At 39.4% G+C, this 21,909-nt stretch overlaps 1 protein-coding gene across 10 annotated transcripts in view; it reads left to right on the plus strand.

The window, feature by feature from the left end:
- FARS2 (phenylalanyl-tRNA synthetase 2, mitochondrial) overlaps positions 1-21,909 on the plus strand; it is a 616,343-nt gene that overhangs the window by 80,686 nt on the left and 513,748 nt on the right. For 4 of the 10 annotated variants that reach the window (XM_035030777.1, XM_035030779.1, XM_035030778.1 and 1 more), the window contains one exon: positions 14,676-14,710. The exons of the other annotated variants lie outside the window; for them this stretch is intronic. The gene's annotated coding sequence lies outside the window, so the exon portion shown is untranslated. The remainder of the gene's footprint in view (positions 1-14,675; positions 14,711-21,909) is intronic. 10 annotated transcript variants of the gene reach the window in all.

The following is a 21,909-nucleotide window of genomic DNA, read 5'->3' on the forward strand; positions in this document are numbered from 1 at the left end:
AGTGTAGAGTATAATCCCTCTTTTGTAGAAACAATGCATGTTTGCCTGTGCATAGGGAAGTTGATTATATAGCACATTGAACAATGGGTATTCCTGTTGAGATTGTGGAGCATAGAGCATGTTCTCATTAAAGAGTACTGGTTTTGCCAGCTAGCAAGTAGATTTGTTTTTCCATTGTTAGAATTTACAATTGGATGATTTGCCTGCTTTCAATGGGAAACTAAAGCCTTAAGGTATGTTTTTTTCTTGGTTTTGTTTTGGTTTTGATGGGGTGGGGAGGTAAGCTAACTGTCCGTGAGGGCTCTTGTTGAGTGGGAGGAGGGTTCTGGTGGAAGCCCTCATCCAGTGGGGCTCCTGGAAATGCGACATCCAGGCCCTCTTAGTGCTGTCCCAGCCAGGACTCCTCTTCCTCTGTCTGCCGTGGGTCCTGGTTTATTTTGCCTTTTGTCTATATTGGAAGATAAAAACTTGTGGTGAGAGGGAAATTTCCAGAAATGCTCCCCCCGGGGATGATATGGGAGTTTGATTTCCAAGTGAGTATTCCTGTTCAACTGAATAAGCTCCTGTGTAATTAATCAAAATCTTGATTACTGTGGGTTAGTTCTATTCTTTTATATGTGGAAGTTCCCATCTTCTCTAATCCCTACCAAAAGTTCTTATTTTGTTTGAAAGTTTTTCCTTTTTATTTTTTTTTAAGATTTTATTTACTTGAGAGAGAGAGGGAGTACAAGCAGGGGAGAAGCAGGCTCCTTGCTGAACAGGGAGCCCAACGCGGAACTAGATACCAGGACCCTGGGATCATGACCTGAGCCAAAGGCAGACGCTTAACCTACTGAGCCAGCCAGGCGCCCCTGAAAGCTTTTTCGTTAAAGGGCACTGGGGCATTACTACTTTTATTAGCTTAGGACAACAATAAGTCTGTGTTTCTAGATGGGGTTTTTTATTTTGCTTTGTTTTGTTTTTTAAAGCATCTGTGTTTTTAGAGCTGTAAAATAAACGTTTATTATGGAGGTGCTGATGATATACCCACAGGAATACAATATAGCATATAATTTCATTATCATAGATGTAAAAATTCTAGAAATTTTTCCTCTAAACTGTAATATTTTCCTTATAAAGAAAGTGTTTCTTTTCCTTTTTTTTTTCTTCCCCTCCTGCTATCTTCTTCTTCTTCTTCTTCTTTTTTTAAAACATATAATGTATTATTTGTTATTTGTTTCAGAGGTACAGATCTGTGATTCAACAGTCTTGCACAATTCACAGCGCTCACCATAGCACATACCCTCCCCAGTGTCTATCACCCAGCCACCCCATCCCTCCCACCCCCCACCCCTCCAGCAACCCTCAGTTTGTTTCCTGAGATTAAGAACTCCTCATATCAGTGAGGTCATATGATACTTGTCTTTCTCTGATTGACTTATTTCGCTCAGCATAACATTCTCCAGTTCTATCCATGTCGTTGCAAATGGCAAGATCTCATTCCTTTTGATGGCTGCATAATATTCCAGTGTGTGTGTGTGTGTGTGTGTGTATATACCACATCATCTTTATCCATTCATTTATTGATAGACATCTTGGCTCTTTCCATAGTTTGGCTGTTGTGGACATTGCTGCTATAAGCATCAGGGTGCACATACCCCTTCGGATCCCTACATTTGTATCTTTGGGGTAAATACCCAGTAGTGCAATTGCTGGATCGTATGGTAGCTCTATTTTCAACTTTTTGAGGAACCTCCATACTGTTTTCCAGAGTGGCTGCACCAGCTTGCATTCCCACCAACTTTCTCCACATCCCCGCCAACATCTGTCATTTCCTGACTTGTTAATTTTAGCCATTCTGACTGGTGTGAGGTGGTATCTCATTGAGGTTTTGATTTGGATTTCCCTGATGCCGAGCGATGTTGAACACTTTTTCATGTGTCTGTTGGCCATTTGGATGTCTTCTTTGGAAAAATGTCTGTTCATGTCTTCTGCCCATTTCTTGATTGGATTCTTTGTTCTTTGGGTGTTGAGTTTGATGAGTTCTTTATAGATTTTGGATACTAGCCCTTTATCTGATATGTCATTTGCAAATATCTTCTCCCATTCTGTCGGTTGTCTTTTGGTTTTGTTGACAAGAAAGTTTTTCTTTATGTTCTAATGCTTATTTTAAACACCCACTGGGTCATGTAAAGTGACATAGTTATGATGGACAGGATAGTGTGTATTACAACCTTTCATGCCATCTTGGACTTATTCTGCTTTGTGCAGTAGAGGTACCAAGGCTTGGTCTTACGAAGGTGGGGTTATTTTTCTGTAATGTTCTAAGAGATGCTCAAAAGACCTCCTGCTGTTTTCCTTATACCCCAAATTACATAAGTGGTGAGTTAGGCTTTTAAGTCTCACAGACTTTTCATCAGGAGTTTCTGTTACGATACGATGATCTAGGATGGAAAGCAACGGCCACCCAGACTCTTACCAAGATTCCCTGCCAGCCTCCTGGAGGCCAGAGAGGAGTGACCAGGCTGGTGGAGGGCTCGGTACTGCTGGGCCTTAGGGAAGGGCAGGCAGGAAGCTGCCCTCACCAAGGATTTTCCACGGCTGGCCCTGGTTCTGCAGTGATAGCAGCTCCCAGTGCCCCGGGCGGGAAATTGCTCAGAAAAGAGCCAGGATAATGCGTATCCATCTTACCTGCTGGACACTAATAGGCAGCTTCTGGGATTTGCTCTCTGTACCAATTAATTTATAATCTATTCTACTTTCCCTTCCCCTGCCTGCCAGTCACTCCTCTTCTCAGGGATAACTGCAGGGAGGAGATGACGATTTTCCACCAAGGGGTTTGCTACAGTTGCCCGCACTGTTCCGTGAGCGTATGGACCCTCCCAGCTCTCAGGCATCATCCCTCCCCTTTCTCAGCTCTTGGTCGGCGACTTGCCCATGTTTTGAACATACTGGTGAAGGAGCAGTTGAGCCATTTTGGTGGAATGAATTTCCATTGACCGGTGTATGAAGAGTGCCCACTCAGGGGCCCCAAACATAGGTACGTGATAAACCGTGTGCACACAGTGTTGGGGAAATCGAGCTGTTTCCTCTAACAGCTCAGTGTCACAAATGGTGGCAGCTAGGCTTTCCTCTGCCTTCCCGGCTTGGCTTGCAGCCCCTGAGCTGCACTCCTGCTACCGGGAAGACGAGCCCAAAGGCTACCGTGTTCAGTTGACGGGGAGTCACACGGGCTTTCCACTGAGAACCGACCACATACTTCCTTTGTCACGTCCCTGCCTCCTTAGATTGTCACGTGGGAAGACCTGCCATCTTGCTGCGGGGAGGGGGTTGTTAGCAAGCACCTGCAAACATCTGGCTCCCTGTACTTCCCATGCACCTTGTGGGTGTAGAGCCCGAGAAATCTGAGCATTTTTCAAAAATGGCTTTTACTTTTAAACATGTTCCTTTTAATTTTGTTGAGTCTTTCTATGTTAAAAAGAATGTATGTTGCTTGTCTATTCTATAGATACATAGCATATCAGTTCCTCTTGTATATCTCATACCCTTGTAAGCTGGCAGCTCTGGGCGACATTTTAAAGTCTGTTGTTTTTATTTTTCCTTTGTCAAAGGGGAGAGGAATTGCTGGCATACTGCGTGCCAGACCACTTGAAGCAAATCTATTTCCAGCTCGAATACAGCAGCTAAAGAAATTGCCAGAGTGGTGCATTATTAATTTTTCTTCCTAATGGGTATGCTGAGTGCTGCCCACTCTGCCATCGGGTTGCAGGCAGGACTGGCATGATCCCATGTGTTTTGTCTGCCTTCCTGTCAGGGGCCTGATGCAGCAGTGTCCAGCTTCCTCCAAGTGTCAGGAGTGCAAGGGATCACTCAGTTGCTGAAGAGCAGGGGCCACAAGCATTTCTGGTGGTTTATGTCATGTAGCATAATCTTAACAGCTCAAATAACAGGTTCCTAAAACAAACTATCAGAAGTATTCTGCATGTATTTTCAGTGTAGCCATGAAAAAAATTTTCTACTTGTTTAGGAAGGTAGTATGATTTATGCTTAGTGATCAGATTTTTCAAATGATTACTTTTTTTTTTATCAAGCACCATAAAAAAGGACGAGGTGGAAATGACCAAATATTTCTCTATATATCTATAGAATAGACAAGCAACATATTTGCAGTATATGTGATGAACAAAATGGTTATAAAGCAATCATCACTGTAGTTTTAAAAATGTCAAACATTGTCAATTTAAAAAAAGTAAAAAAAAAGACTGAGCCTGGGTGGCTCAGTCGTTAAGCGTCTGCCTTCGGCTCAGGTCATGATCCCAGGGTCCTGGGATGAAGCCCTGCATCGGGCTCCCTGCTCAGTGGGAAGCCTGCTTCTCCCACCCCCCCTGTTTGTGTTCCCTCTCTCGCTGTCTCTCTGTCTGTCAGATAAATAAATAAAATCTTTAAAAAAAAAAAAAGCACGATAGTTTAATAAAATATATGGAAACCTTTTAAACACCACTAATAATAAAAGAAATGAGTATAAAAGGATACATTCTGAAGGATTAATTGGCAGATTTGAAAATAACACTCAAAATACCAAATGTCAGGGAGGAAGTGTTGAGGTGCCTTCTCAGCTACTACTGAGATCATTCACAGGTACAGTGTTTTTGTTAAGCTGTGTGCCTGTGTGTTTTTACAATGCAGAATGTGCATGCACATTATTTGCTCTGAAAATTACCTCCTATCTCATCCTTATATGACTGGAGCAGCTCCAAAGGTGCTTGATCCAGGATTGTTTAGCTTGGCTTTATGTCAAGTGACCACCAGTGGAGAGTTAACTCTGCCCCTGCTGTGTAACTGTGTAACTCCCTGGACTCAGGGCTTATGCTGAGCCCCAGGGTAAGCCCAAGTTAGGCTGCGAACTGAAGGGATATTTATTCTAGACAGAGTGATCACATGATTCTAGAGCAGGGACCCTGACATGTTGTCAGGAGCAACACTTTTCATTTCTCTCAATGAAATCATTAACATCTGGCACAGGTCCATCCTGGCAAGTCTGGGGAGGGAGCCTTGCCCACATGGCTGATGTCCCCAGGGCTCCAGTGGCTTCTTTGAAGTTCTCCTGGAGGTCTATCAAGGACAGGTCAGGTTTCTCCCCAACTCACTGGCACCAGCAGGGACTGGAGATTGGCTGGGCTTGGGGCTGCTGAGCAAATAGCCAGACTCCTCCTTTTTCTCACTCTTCTGCCACCTTTGTTAAGGCTTTGTGTTCTGGGGACAATGGCCTTGTCACTCTGCTCCCTCTGAAACCTGGGCCCGGAGCGTACCAGCCACATGGGAGACCCCGAGTGAGCCCTCCCAGCAGCGGTGTCTCCGTCAGATGCTCAGAGTAGTGAGTGTGGGAAGCATGCCACTGGGGTGTGGACTGTTCTTTCCCAAGAGGCAGCATTTTGAATTTGAGACCTATTTACAGATACTTTGCATTAATTTACATACCAGCCTCTGATAATTCGCCCTAAATACCCTTCCATGAATTTCAACTAATAGTACAGCTAACCACTCTGGTAGCTAGACCTGATATTAAGGGCATTACACACATGAAAAACTGAAAAGATCGGTGAAAACATAATCATGAGCATGGTAAATCAGCCCAGGCCCCTCACGGATGCAGCTGCTCCTTAGCCTGATTCCTTATGCTGGGGTGATAGCGCATTTAACACTCATGAGGGAGATCGTGCCTTTCTAGCCCTCAGCTGAGTTAACCCCCACCCTGGAAAAACAAGGAAGGAAAAAACCTAACATTTTTTTTACTATCTTTCATTTAATCGGCACTGTGCTAATGGTGCCAGTTATTATTTCACACTTTTTCTGTTACTTGACATGAAATCTGCATAGTTTGTGAAGTTGGTTGGTGACGAGAAGAACACATAGAAAAGGTGATGTTGTAGATGGTGAAGATTGCCCGTAGGGTTTGCAGTATCCAGCCTGCGTCCTTGCACACCATTCACCTCTGAGATGACCTTTCCTCCTTTTCTTCTTTCACAGCCTTAATCCTGGAGTAACTAGACCACAGTCTGCCTCACTTAAGAATGGAAAGTTGGGGGGATGGGCAGGGGGACAGGTATACCTGCACCGTCCACTGCCTTGTGTTGATTCCCACTTTGTGGGTTCCACTGGGTGTTGGTATTGATTGCTGAAACAACATACTGACTCCTGGTTTGTACAGCTGACTTTTAGTAGCAGATTGGGAAATTTTACCCCCTTCAGAGATCAGGCAGGGGATAGAAGGGATCTGTTCTTAAAGAGTAAAAAGTCCTTCCAATTCATGCTGCTCTTTATAGGTCACCTAAAAATACTGATCTTAGTACTTTTAGATCCTAAAATAACTAAATGTATACCCTTTATTTTTGTTCCTGTTAAATCAGACATCCATTTGTACTAGACTTCAGGATAGGCCAGAATTAAATACCCTCTTCTCCCCATGTTGTAAGAAAATAAATTGGGAAGAGTCTACCTATCATTATGTGGGAAGTTGTTTTAATTATAGGAGGAGACTGCTTAGTCTTTCTCATTGACCTCTTCTACCCTCAGTCCACTGTGGCCATGGTTATTTGAGAATGTGGTCTAGAGAATAATAGTGTGGTCTTGCAGATCAGTCCTGTTGCTCTGTTAGTTTTGAGCATGAGTGGTGTGAAGGTAGGATACATCCCTTTTTTGCATTAGGTTCCTGTGTTAGCCACTTCATTGACAATACCATGTTATGAAACATTAACAACTTGAAATTCGGGAGACCGAGTTTCTGGCTGAACTCTGCTCTCAGGAACCCCCATAGGCCCGTGGGGGAATGTCTGCCTCAGTTTCCTAAGCCAGTCCCTCTGGTCAGTCACACCTCTGTCTACAGCTTTTTATTACTCTGACTTTGTCATTTTGAAGTAAGAGTGATGCAGTGTATTTTAGGTGTTGTGGTGCCTCCTATTTTATTCCTTTTGGCTTTTAAGATACGACATGTATTTTGTTAGGAATTCTTTTGTAATAAGAACAACTCAGTAGTAAGTTCTTAGTTGTAGTAAGAGTAGCTTCTGAGCCATTTTAGTTGTGAGCATCTTACACTGCACCTCCAAGGCCTGGAACGTTGTTCTGTGAACCTCATTGTCAACAGTGGTTTATATAAACAGAAGTTTATTTTCTGCAGATGAGCCCAGTTCTGTGTTTTAAACAGCTCTTCTTTCCTCACTACTGTTTCTTGATATCACCTTATAAACCTTCACCAACCAACTTTCGCTGTGGAGGGCAGCCATGGTGAAGTTCACCATTCTTGGCCTTGAACCGAGTAGATGGAGGGAGGGACCATCTCTAGTGCTCCTTCCATCAGGGCTGCAGGATCCGAGCACACCTTTCCGAAATGGTCCTGCTTTATGTGGTGGGTGGGCTCGAGGGTGATAGAGTGCTGTGTTTCAGCTCCACCTTGGCTTCATGCATTTTCAATCACTCTAATAAACCTTTTACTATAAAGCATGGAGGGGCTGCTCCAACTCATAATGAAATTGATAGAATGTAATTCTTTTGTAATTTCAAGTCAGTCTGGTGCAGTATTTTAAAAATTCTATAGCATATTGATTTCCACAGTCATTCATGTGCTTTTCCTTATTCAGTTTCTCCAAGCATTAGAGTGATGGTTCAAAATCAAGAATGTGAGTGAAAAAAAAAAAAAAGTGAGTGAAATCTAGAATGAACTCACCATTGTCTCTTAGTTGACTCCACTTGTTGTCTTGCGACATTTGAAATGCCTGTGAGCTATCTTTACTCATAAAATTTTTGATAGCAAATGCATCCTTTGTTTTTTTTTCCCCATACTAACCAATTTTCCAACTCTCCAGATACTAACTGGGTATTCTACTATTAAATTTGGTTCTGCACTAACTACCCAGATTTAGCTTAGACCCTTCAGGTAAAGGGCTCAGTCCCAGCAAATTCCCTCTTCCCCTCCAGCCCCTTCAGATGCTAGTCATCATCCCAGCTTGCCACCTGTACATCTCACCAATCAGCTATAAATCTTAGGTTCCCATGAACCCCCTCCTGAGATTCAATCATTTGCTAGATTGGCATACAGAACCCAGGAAAGTGCTTTACTTAAAGTTACTGCTTTATTATAAAGGATACAATTCAGGAACAGCTCAATGGAAGAGAAGCATAGGAGAGTGTGTGGGGATGGTACAGTGAATTCAGCAGTGCATTTCAGGGCGTGCCACCTCCCAACACCTAAGTGTGTTCACTAACCTTGAATGTTTTCTGAACCCTGTTGTTGAGGGATTTTTTTTTTTTTAAAGATTTTATTTATTTGAGAATGAGAGAGAGCACAAGCAGAGGGAGCAGCAGAGGGAGAGGGAGAAGCAGATTCCTTGCTGAGCAGGGAGCCCCGATGCGGAGCTCCATTCCAGGACCCTGGGGTCAGGACCTGAGCCGAAGGCAGACGCTTAACCAACTGAGCCACCTAGGCGCCCCATGTTGAGGGATTTTTTAATGGATGTTTTATTATATAAGTATGATTACAACAAATATAGGGGTATTATATAATAGGGAAAAATCAGAAACGTAGCATCAAAGAAATTTCATGTTCATTAACAGACCCCTTTGGATATGCCTCCAGCCTCCCCTAGAGATATAACCATTCCTACTATTCTGATGGGTAGTTAGATTTCACTAGTAGTTGGAATATACTTTGTAACTTCTAAAGATTTTTAAAAATTTGTTATTTATTGAGAGAAGAGCGAGTGCGCACACACACACTAGCAGGGGGAGGGGCAGAGGAAGAGAGAGAGAGAGAGAGAGAATCTGAAGTAGACTCTCCACTGAGCATAGAGCCTGACATGGGGCTCAATCTCAGGACTGGGAGATCATGATCTGAGCTGTACTTTGTAACTTCTAAAAGACTGTGCAAATGTTTGCATTATTGTAGTAGACATTACGTTAATACTTGTTGATTTATAATCTTAACCCAAGTATTTTTTGGACTGTCATTTCTTACGGACTCTGAGGTTTTTGTACTTAAGATAGTCTTCAGATAAAAGATCTCATTTTCTCTCTTATTTTGCTTGGCTGAATTAATCATGGTCTTCCTCATTTTAATGTTGCCTCTTTCAAGGTGTGTTTATAGACTAATGAGTTGTAGTTTTAAAATGCTTTGTATTTAGATAGTGATAATGAGAGATTAACCAGAGCCATGTTTCACATTCAAATGTCACTGCTTCCCCCATGTCCAGCCTGTTGGGCACACAGAAGGGCTCAAAATATAGTGTTCTCTTGGTGGCTGGGATTTCCTCTTATCTGGCCCTGAAGCTTAGCTTTAGTGAAATTCATCTGTGGTTCTCTGAAATGTTAGGATCAATCATGGAATATCAAGGGTTAGATATAAGGAAGGACATAGTAGACACAAGGAGGCCTGGGGGATTAGTTGGCCTCAGACTCACGTTATAGTTGTTAATGGGTCATAGTAGGGTTGGGTCTAAAGGAAGTGTGAGATCAATATTGACAGAACTGGACCATGAAACAGGGTGTAGGTAATATTCTAAAATGGTCAAGGCGATTTCCAGAGAACATTTGCTGCTTCTTAGGGCCTAGTATCCACCTCTCTATAGTTACTGGCCTTAAAGGGTGGGGGTATTACTTACTGAACCCATTGTCTGACATTACCTATGTAATTCATGACCTCAGAGAGAATTTGAGTAAGGATGTATGTGTGGTTTAGTGAAAATCATCGACAATTTCTTCAGCCCTTATGTGTCAGCTAACCTGGAAATGATTTTAAATACATTATTTCATTTAGTTTTCACAGAAACTCTATGAAACAGATATTCTTCATCCCCATTTTTCAGACAAGAAACTAAAGGCCTGAGAGGTCACATGATTTGCTCACGTTCCAGGTTAAATTTGGAAAGTACCGGAGCTGGGATTCAAACCCAGGACTTTGTCACTCTGGCAACATGTGATAGATACTGAGCACCTACTATGTAGCAGGCACTGGGCTAGGTACTGGAAATACGAAGAAAAATTCAACTGCCCTCACTTCAGGGAAGACAACGCATTCTCTTCATCAAAATGCTAAGGAGATTCCAAAATGACTTAATTAAAAGCGCTGCATAAATTCATGGCATTATATTAGGTTGGCAGCCGTTTCCTGCCAATATATGAAGTGCTAAGAATCAATAGGAAGAAGTATATGGTTATAAAAAAAAAAATGAGCAGAGCCATCAAAAGACTAATTGAAAGCATGGAATGTTAAGAAACTCACAGATTTGTTTATGTGAACTTTGGAAGATGCTACTCTAGCAGTTTCTGGCTGGTTTTGATGATTGATGATATACCTAAAGTAGCTGAGCTACTCAGATTAACTTAAGTTGCCTTATTTAAAGCTGTGCTCTCTCAGAGAATCTTACTTTTAATGTTCCCAGAGGTATATACCTGTGCTATGTTGGGGATAAGCTATTTTAGTGTCAGGAGAGGAAATGAAGAAAACAAGGTCAATATTATATGGTTTCAACACTGTCAATATATTGCCCATGATACTGTGCCATACTCACAACTGGTGAGAATATGGGAAGGGCAAGTAGGGTAAACGCTCATGGAAAGATGACTAGAATTATACAACGGATGAGCTATATTAAAAACATAGTGGTTCAGTATTAAGGAGTATAGAAGAGCAGATATTAGGAATTTGCTTTTACTCAGCAAAATGAATAACTCTTAGGTTTATAGATCAAATCAAGAATGTTATATTAATACAGGGTTTTTTATATGACTTCTTTAATTCAAAATGCTTTTTTTTGTTTGTATTGGTAACTTCTAAAATATACCATTCTTCTTTTTGAATTGTCTAGGCATTCTTTATCACTGAGTACTTTTTCTTTTACTGCTTTGATGGAATTATATCAGTGAAATTAGAGAATACTAAAAGATGTGCTTGGGAGCAGTCAGTATTTAAGTGGTACTATATATTTTGGTTTTACTTGAAGTAGGCTGGAAGGGAAGAGAGAAAAATTCTGTGTAGAGCTCAGTCATTGTGTGTCAGGGACCCAACTAGATTCTATATGTAGATTCTCTCTTTCTCTAGGTTTAAATATCATCTCTATCAATCAGTCAGTCTTTCTTATATCTATGTAATTTCATTTGCATAGCATTTGTCACCATTTTGCAGATGAGGTTTCAAAGATTAAATGACTTGCCAGATTTTTTTTTTTTTTAAAGATTTTATTTATTTATTTGACAGAGAGAGACACAGCAAGAGAGGGAACACAAGCAGGGGGAGTGGGAGAGGGAGAAGCAAGCTTCCCGCGGAGCAGGGAGCCCGATGCAGGGCTCGATCCCAGGACCCTGGGATCATGACCTGATCGGAAGGCAGCTGCCCAACCAACTGAGCCACCCAGGCACCCCAGTGACTTGCTAGATTTGAAACCAGGGCTTTTGCCTTCAAAACCCTTGTTTTTGCTGGAGTTTGCTGTTGTCTTGGGTTTGAAATGACTGAATTGCAGTTATCGGCAAGATAAAACATGAAGTTATAGCATCATTTTTTATTTACTTTTATTTTGAGCAATATGATCATATTAAGTAGATGTTTTTAGGAGAGTCCTATAGTGCATCTATAAAATATGTAAAGACAGTCCTGCCCTACAAGGGTTTTGAACCTTGTGTAAAGGATATAGTCACCTAGAACCTTTCTGAATTGCTGGTCTCCATTTAGAGTTGATTTTTAGAAATTCTTTTTGGCCACTGTTACTTGTGAAACTGTATTATCTGGCTTTTTTTTTTTTTTTACTTTTCTTGTCTGACTGGACTACTTGTATTTTGAGCAACCCCTAGCCAAGTATTAGACCCCAAGTATTAGACCAGTAGCATCCAGCATAAGTATTTGTTTTGACTTTGAACTCTGCCGTCACTCACCTTGTTTGTACACAATCTGCTTTCTCTTCCTTGTACTTTTCAGGCTGTCTGGACTTGACTTCCATGAATGCATTCCCTGTCGTCGTCTGTATTTGCTCTTCCTCCTCCTGTACCTTTGGGGACCTTATGCTGTTCTCTTGTTAATCATATGTTTTTTTATAAATGTATTTCTATGTTTCACTGTGAATACCATGGTGCTCCAGCATCCTACATTTTAAACTCTTTGATTTCATGGATGGTGATTTAAACACCAGTCCTTTGCACAAAAGTCGACTTAAAAAAAAAATCTTCTTGAAAATTATTTAGTGTAACTTTATTTTAGTAAAACTCTTTGGCAGTATAGAGATGAAATGGTTTGATCATTTATGGTGCTACAAAGGGTACAGGGAATGTGGCACTCATAATTGGTGGTGGGGCTCATTGGTGGGACTTCTAACTAGCGCATTGCCACTTGGGAGATCCATTTGACTGTGTCCGTTGAAATTTAAAATGCGTAAACCATTTGACCTTGCAATTCAACTTTTCGGACTTTGTCCTAAAAATGCTAGAATGTGTATGCAAACATATTTGTACAAGGGTGTTTTTTAAATAGATTTATTCATTTTAACAAAATATTGGAAAAAGTTTAAATGTTCATCAGTAGTGGTGGGGCTTTCATGTGATGGAATATGGAATACTTTGCACCATTAAAAAGAATGTGTACTACTTGACTTCTGTGGAGTATTATCAGTGTAAATTCTTAACTGGTAAGAATATGATACAGAACAGTATGCTAACATTTGTGTACAAATTAAGTCTGTGGGAGAGGGGTTTATATGTGTATGTGTGTACATACACCCATACAATTGTATAACACATATAAAATGTTTATAGGGAGGTAGAGGATGTAGTAGAAGTTTACTTTTCACTGTTTACCCTTTTATAACATTTGAATTTATTACCATATACATTGATTTATCAATGAATAATATTAGTTTTTAAAAGTCTGATAGTACAGATTTAAAATTCCTAAGTCTATTGACTTAGAATAGATGAGATAATGTGTATAAAGAACTTAGTATGGTTTCAGATGTAATAATGAGTATTTAGTAAATTTTATGAGTGGTGGTCATGGCGGAGATGGTGGTAGAGTTGTAATGATGATGTCAGAGCTTGACCTTGAAGAATCCCTAATGTCAGGGCAGAGTGAATGTTCCATCTCAGTATCTCACCCTCACCTGGGGATCTAAGTAGTCTTAAAGAGGGGTCTCAAGTGTGGAATATTTTATAGTTTGGTGCTTTGGTTTAACATTAATGATTTTTTTTTCTTTGTTCTCTTCTATAATATTTCCCTATTCACTTACTATCAGGGAAATAATTTGAAAAACTCATGTATCTCCCCAGGGGAAAAGAAATGATTCAGTCAAAATTTGCAGTCTTGACAGATGAGCCATGCTTGTCTTGTGGTAATGTGGAGCCCTTGTCTTTTGCCACATAGCTCCAGGTGTATATAAGCCCTACTTTGAGAAGCAAGGCTTTCTATCTACCAATTAAGGTTAGGATCTGATATTGCCCTTTGATGATTTCTTTGATGATGTAGTGATTTCTCTGAAGTTGGTGGAACTAAATTTGGTTTCTAAGTCCTGTGACCATCCGTTTGTTGCCATTTGACCTGCGAGACCATTGGTTCCCTGGCATATGTGACCTTACTCTCCTGCCATGTAGTGGTCCAGAAAGGCTACTTCCAAATCAGTGTCCTCGCTTCAGGGGTTTTTACTGCTTTAACTGACTCATACATTTGCAAATTCCATGTCCATTCCAATTCTGCCCCCGTCTGATCCTTTGTTATGACCCAGGCCCAAAAGGGAAACTGTAGAGAGGGCAGGTAGGAATGACAAGCCAGTAAATGCCCGGGAAGATCTGTAGTTAACCAGCGGGTAACTATGTGCAGGTGCTTTGTGTTGATGTTTCTTCTTAAGAGTGTTGAGGCTTTCTGGTTTGATGGACTGTATCTGTGAAACTATAAATAGATGTGTTTTTTTAAATTTGTGTCTTGTACTTACATATTGATGTTATTTTTTGACCAATATTGAAATTTAGAATTGATTTAATTAAATGCACAGATATATCATTCAGATAAAAACGATCTCAAACTGTTTCTTCTGACCAAATATTTTTAGGTGAAAATTAACGTGTTATGAACAATTAGTAGTTGTAATGTAACCCCCCCCCCCCTTTTAAATACGTTAGCAATGCTGTTAGGTGAAGTAAAATTACATCAAGTGATTCAGTGTGTAGAAGTGTCATGAAGGAGTTTTTCACTATTACTTCTAGAGGTTAAGTTTTAGAGAAATTATGTGACCAGTAATCAAAGAATATATAATATTTATCAAAGTAGAAAGTAAAACAAACCAAACTTTAACGTTTGACATGCAAACATTGACCTCATTTTTATTTAGTTGTACTGTCAAATAGTAAGTGTTAGTACTTATATGTACAACAAGCATAGTAGATATGGATATCTATGCATTTGCCTCTATTCTTTTTATACCTTTGGGCAGATATTTGGCCTTTTACAGAGAAGAGAGAAACAGGAGATTTTATTGTTCACACTGTGCTGAACCTCAGAAGTGCTGCCCCCACTTGCTTAATGTCGTTCTAATGCAAACTTAGAGAAACAGTGGACCTGTTTCTTCAGAGCTCTTGTAAGACTTAATATGAAAAATCACAGAGGCATAAATGTATTTGAGTCATTAATTTTCATGTGTTTTTTCCTATCGTGTTTTATTTTTATTTTTCAGATACTATCTCCTTTGGGATTAAAACAAACTAAAAGGTAAGGTTGCTTTTTTGTAAGAAAGCTCAGAGTAGAGGAAAAAAATCTTAGTTCTAAATATATCTTTCTAGGGTTATAAAATAAGATAGCTTTTTCTCTGGAAGAACAAAGATGTGGCAGTCTATTGGTTTTTAAAAATCTCAGAGACTTTATTTCATACCCATGTAACTGAAAGCTCTGAGTCTTTTCAAACTGTTTCTAAGATCAAAGATATTTCTTCACATATGTGGGATCTTATAAATCTATGGGCAAATAAACTATTTTCAAAAGCCCAGATTTGTTTTTGAAATAAAATATAGTTTATGTTTTCCAGATCTGTATTTAAAATGATGCAAAGAACTATTTATATGGAGTAGAATGTTGAAAAGGCCATCAGCATTTCAAAGAGCTGATACTGTCCCAGAGCTCAAGTAAACAGTGGCTGGCTATGTCATTCACTGCGGAGATTTTCCCCAATTTTTTTTTTAAAGTTTCAAGTTTTTTGATGTTTATAAACATCAAAAGTCTTAAATTTTCATGTGGTCAAATTTACGTGTCTCCCATTTATTTCATCTGCTTCTTTTGTAAAACATCATTCCTAACCCCAGATCAGTTAAGGAATTACCAATATTTCTTCTGTTTTTGTTTGCTTTCCTTTGTTTTTAAACATATAACAGAACTCTCTATAGAACTCTCCACAGTGTTTAGGCATATGACATGAAGAGGAGATGAGTTCATTTTTCTCCCAAATAGTTAGTTTCTTAACACTATTCCTTATATAATTTATTTCTACACTGGTTTATGAGGATATATATTAAATTTAAAAATAGAATCTATTCGCTGTGTCAGTTCTTTTATGAGTTTTCTTTGTTGCTTTTTTCTTGTTATTTTTCAACAAATTCCTAGCTTCTATCACTTATTTAGTTTTTCAAATGAAGTTGGGTATTAAAGTCCTCCTAACCACCCCCATAGAAATTTCTGTTGGGAATTAACATTAAAATAATTTGGATAGAGCTGGCATTTTATACTATTCAATCTCCCCATTCAACGTATATCTCTATTTATTCTGATCCTTCATGGTTCTTTGTAAATTTTTGTAATTTGCTTCAAATTGACCTCTCTATACCCAGTAGTTCCCCCCCCGCCTTATTTACAAGGAATATGTTCTAAGACCCATAGCAGGTACCTGAAACCACAGACAGTATAGATCTCTGTATATCCTATGTTTTTTCCTATATGTACATATCTATGATAAAGTTTGTAAATTAGGCAAGTAACAGATTAACAATAACTAATAATAAAATAGAACAATTACAACAGTATAGTGTGATAGAAGTTATGTGAATGTGGTCTCTCTCTCAAAATATCTTACTGTACTGTACTCATCCATCTTGTGATAATGTGAGATGATAAAATGCCCATGTGAGGGAATGAAGCGAGGAGAACAACACAGACACTATAACGTGGTGTTCGGCTTCTACTGTCCTGCTGACAGTATGTCAGAAGGAGGCTCATCTGCGCCATGTTGGCTGTGGGTAACTGAACAGTGGGAAGTGAAACTGTGGATAAGGGGGGGGACTACTTAGTCATTGTTATTGTAAATGATTTTTTTCATTATAACTTTATTTCCTGTTGGTTATTACTGGGGTTGAAAAATGCTATTGATTTTTAGGAATTTTAACTTCATTTCCTTGACCAGACTGTTACTTGTTTTAATAGTTTATCAATCGATTCATTTGAGCTTTCTAGATAGACAATTATGTTGTGGCCAATAATACTTTGGTTTCTTCCTTCCAGGAGCCCTGTTCCATTACTTCCCGTGTTATGTTTTTATATTGGCTAAGTCCTAAATTTAAAAAAAAAATGATTGGTTGTAAAGTATTTACTCTGTTAGGAATGATTTTATAACTTATCCAGAGACTGCAGATTACTTTCTACCATGAAGAAAGGTTTTTGCGAAATTGTCACATTTCCTTGGTAATGCATCAGTGAAATCTGTTCATATTTTTGGAAGAACAATTGTAATTTTAGAGAAAACTTGTTAAAATAGTTGCTTTGAAAACTTATTGAAAGCAGATTTTTAAATAGATTATTATATTTTTTCCTTTTCATATTTCTAGGTGGAAACTTGGTGATATTGGGAAAGAGAAATTCAGAGTTAGAAAATATGAGTGGGGTGCCTGGGTAGCTTAGTCAATTGGGTGTCTGACTCTTGGTTTTGGCTCAGGTCATAATCTCAGGGGGGCTTGAGATTCTCTCCCTCTGCCCCTCCCCTCGCTCGTGCATACACACACACACACACACACACAAACACACATTCACTCTCTCTCTCTTTCAAGTAAATCTTTTTTAAAAAAGAAAATGAGTTCAGTGGTTCTTAAGTAAAATCCAACTTGTATGGATAATTGTTATAATGGATATTGATTATATAAAAAAATAGTTTCCATTTTTTTTCATTACTCAGCAGAATTACCTTTCCTTTAGGATGCAGGTAACAGTTTTTACTAATTAACTTGCTTTTGTGGTGTGCTGTTATCTAGCTCATGAATTGTTTCCACTCCCAGAAAGCTGAAACCACCCGCTCAATTTGCTTTGGTGTGTTTACTTCCCACCTTGGGTACCTTTACCTGTATGCATGTGTCTTCCTTCTTTTCTCCTCACCAGTCTTTTGTGTAGCTTGTCACTTGTCCTAAGGTTCTGAGTAGAATCTACATAGAACTAATGGGAGCTGTTCTCTGGAAGCTTCTGCAGCAGTGACTTGCCTTTCCCTGTGTTTAAGATGCCTGCCTTTTCTTTATCCACTTTGTTACCAAACCTGTCTCGTGGCAAGATTTCTTAGAAGTTCCCCTCAATGAGGGGGCTTTCGCTGATCATCTCTGCCAGTAGTTCCTGGACTCGCAAGGTGCTTTATGCTTTCTGTGTGTTTGAGACGTGTTAATAGTTTGCCACAGTGTTTCGTGGGTGGGTCACATTTCCCGCAAATCCCCAGTGCTTGGCACTGCTGCTGTGTTTTGATGAATGAGTGGGACACTGTCTGTATTTTGGTGCTCAGTGCTCTGGAACATGCTGCTTGTACTTCTCCTACATGCTTCCCAGATTCACTAGCCTTTTCTGTATATTCTCTTTTTCTCAAAAGTACTATCTTAATGATCATGATGCATGCTTGTTACTATTCTTTCCTGAATATATATTTTTTCTCAAATATATTATTTTCACAATGATCATGACACATAAGTTATAATACATAGTTGTTTTCTGGGCTTCATATGTTGCTGTTAAAAATGAGTGGAAACTAAATATTTTTTTAAATGGCTTTTCCATTAAAATTTAAAAAAATATTGCTCTGGAAATATACCAAAAAGACATGAAAAATGCAAGATGGCAAAAATACCAGTGTGGTCAAAGTCATGACTTTGTGATGAGTGGTACTTCTCTGTCATTATTTTATATCCTCTTGTGAAAAATGTACTCCACAGCCGCTGTGTAACTTCTTAAAATCTGTCACTTAGTTGGGAAAGTTTCATCTCAGTAACAAGTCACTTAATTTTTCCTATGAAATGTTCCTAACCAGCTCAATCAAAGGTAACATATCAAAGATATGTTTTTAATCATGGTTAATTAGATTAATAATAATATTAATAACCACTAAATACTTAAAAAGCTCCTTCTCTGTGCCTTTCACATTTAATCATCACAATAAGCTGGGGTCGATGTTGAGTCTGTGTTGCTATTTATTGATGAGGCCTCACTCTGTGATAAATTATCTTGCTCTGATCAAACTAGTCAGTCACCTAGATGTCTTTACATATGGCCTTGCTTCTATCAAATGTCCAGAGAAAGGTTTTGTTTGATTTGGGGTGGTGGCATGTGTCCCAGGAGGATGACTGTGTATATCCTAGAAATATTCCAAACTCATTGATTATTTTTTATTAGATCAAGGAGCAAATTCTCATTAAGGTCTGCTTTGGGTAAAAGTTAATCCTACTACCAGTGTGTGTGTGTGTGTGTGTGTGTGTGTGTGTGTTTATTCCTAAGGTCTCCGAATGCTTTACAGGAATTCTCACTTTTCTCCTCTGATCCTCATGATTGCTATGTAAATAAATGAATCCATTTAATTTGAAAGTCTTTTCCTTAAAAATCAAAGCCAGGAATTTGGCATTTTAAAAAATCACTTTTCGCATACATTTCCTAATATTAGAAATTACTAGACAACCAGCAGTACCATTTCCTTAAAGGACAGATGGAAGTGGGTCTTGGGAGTGGCTGCCTGAAGCCTGTCTTGTGGTGCACATTAGGGTCATTCCCTGGAAGCTGCCTGTCCTTTTGAGTCAAGGCTGTGCCATCTTCTGTCCTTGTCTGGAGGCTGCCGAGGCTCTAAATTAATTGGACATCAATGGAGAAAGAGCTATCTGCATGGCAGCTGAAGAGGAAAAGAGGAGACAAAATGGAGGGAGAAATGCTTTTATGGAGTGAATTTCCTATGTGCACGTCCCAATTTCATTTGCCTGCTGTCTGGTCATGCATACAGATTGTATGTCCTGTAAGAGAAGTTTTGAGGGAGGCTATGAGAATTTTCCAGGGAGATGGTGGGTGGAGTTTGGCTGTCTGCTAGTGTGGTATTCCCACAGCCCTAATGGGATTGTGATGGTGTCACTTTTTATTTTCATATTCTTGCCTTGAGTATCTTCTACACTGACATCCAAAAATTCATTTTTATTTTTTGGTAGATTTTATTTTTGTCTTCAGACATGTTGTAACCTTTACCCAGAATTATATTTTAGATACGCTAAAGTAAAAGAATTATTTGAACAAAGGCAGTCTATTTAAAAAATTCTAAAAATACATCAGGGAAGTTTCCCCCTCTTACTTAGCATCACATCACATCTTCAGACTGGCAAAATTCTCTATGCTGATATTTTTCTGTTTCCATTTTTCAATCAATGCTTAGAGAATTTGTGATGCAGTTGTTTATTTAGAGCACCAAGAATACAGTAGAAAAAGAAAATGAAGGAGCCCCTGATTCATTTTTATTTTCTTCTGGAATTTGATTTTTACTATCATATACTATTTGATTGAAATGATGTGCCCCCTTTCCACTGTCTAATTTTTTAGGATATCAAATCCTATGAAGTGGTGATAAAATAGCCTCTAGTCAGACAATCAGAAATTTCAGTTGTATTGAGAAGCTTGATTCATGTAGCTCTTATGATTCAGAGCATCTAAATGAATGAGAAACCATTTGCTCAACAGTGTTTATTGAATATACACCCTCTTGGTACACAATACTTAACACAACCTTAGTGGCTTAATTCAACACCCATTTATTGTCTCAGTTTCTGGAGGTGAGAAATCTAGCCACAGCTCAGGTGGGTTTTTTCTTCAAAGTCTTTCAAGACTGAAATTAAGGTGCTATTGGGCTACATTTTCATCTAGAACGTGGTGTCTTCACCCAAACTCATATGGTTGTTGGCAGAATTCCGTTCTTTGCAACTGTTGTATGGAGGCCCTTAGCTTCTAGAGGCCTCCCACGGTACCCTGCCACACAGCTCCCTTTGTAGATAATTCACATTGTAGCTCTTTGATATTTTAAGGCCAGTAGGAAAATCTTTGCTGCTTCCAGTCTCTATGCCCAGGGAAAACCCAACGCCCTTTTTGAAAGGTCTCCCTTGATTGGGTTGGACCCATTCAGGACAATCACCTTTTTGATGAACTCACAGTCAACTGATTAGGGACCATAATTGAGTTTGTAAAATCCTTTCACCTTTGCCATATAACATAACATAATCATGGAACTGATAGCCTTCATATTTGTAAATCCTACTCATAGTCAAGAGAAAAGGATTATACAAGGATGTGGGTCATTGGGGATCATCTTATGTTGGGCAGAGATTTTGGAGCTGAGGATATGCTAAGTTTTTAAAGGATCACTCTTGCAACTGTGTGAAAAGTAGTCTGTAGGGGAGTAAGGATGGAAACAGGGAACCCAGTTAGGAATCAATTGTAAAATTTCAAGTGAGAGCTATTGGTGGCTTAGACTGGGGTGGTAACAGTGGAGATAGGTAAAAAAAAAAGTTGGAATCAACATGTGTTTTAAAGATTTCATTTATTTATTTTAGAGAGAGCACATGAACAGGTAGAGGAACAGAGGGTAGGGGGAAAGTGAGGGGGGAAAAAATCTCAGGCAGACTCCGTGCTGAGTGTGGAGTCTGATGCGGGGCTTGATCTCAGGACCCTGAGATCATGACCTGAGCCGAAACCAAGAGTCAGATGCTTACCAGGTGCCCCTAAATCAACATATGTTTTAAAGGTAGAGCCAACAAAAAAGTTGCTTATGGATTCATTATGAAGCATTAGAAACAGAGAAATCACAGATGATTCCAAGGTTTCTGACTTGATCCACTAGAAGGATGAAGGGGGGAAGAACACATTGGAGGGGGCAATGTAAAATCAAGAGCTTAGTGATGGATGTAATAGGTTTGAAATGACTACTAGACTATCCAGGTAGAGATGCTGAGTAGGCAGTAGGTTAGTAGGTTTGGAGTGTAGAGAAAGAGGCTTTAGCTAGGGATGTAATCATACTGTTTCAGTTTATGGATGATATTTAAAACTGTGAGATGGATCAGATCGCCTAGGGAGTGAGTGTAGTACAAGAGGGAGTGTAGTACAAGAGGAGTGGCTTGAGGACCGAGTCCCAGGGCACTTCAGTGTTTAGATAGAGGTGGCTGATAAGCAGGAATAAGCTAATGACCAGTAAGGAAGAGCTAGTGAGAGAAGAGAAGTCAGGTGCTGAGCTGAGAGCTAAGAGAAGAATGTGTTTCAAAAAAAAGAAGGGAGCAACTTTGTCAGATGCTGCTGATTGTTCAAGAAAGATGGACACCAAGCACCTGCCGTTGGGATTACTAATGGGTTATTGATGGATCTAGACTGGAGCTATTGTTGTGGTCAAATAAATGCCTCATGGGGCTGAGTCCGAGAAAATGGAGCTGAGGAATTAGAGACATCAATATGTAACACTTTGGAGGTGTTTTGTGGTGCAGGAGTAGAGATTAATAGGGTAGTAGCTGGAGAGGAAGATGAGATCAAGAGAGGGACTTCTTAAAAGATGGAACATACAGCAATTTGTAGGACTAGGTGAATAAGGCCTAAATAGCTTATTAGAAGAAAATAGTAGAAAAGTCTAAGTTCCCAGGCCACCAAAAGACAAAGAAGAGGGCACTGAA

This window comes from Mirounga leonina, unplaced genomic scaffold (genome assembly GCF_011800145.1).
Source record: "Mirounga leonina isolate KUSES-001 unplaced genomic scaffold, KU_Mleo_1.0 Mir_366, whole genome shotgun sequence".
Lineage (NCBI taxonomy): Eukaryota > Metazoa > Chordata > Mammalia > Carnivora > Phocidae > Mirounga > Mirounga leonina.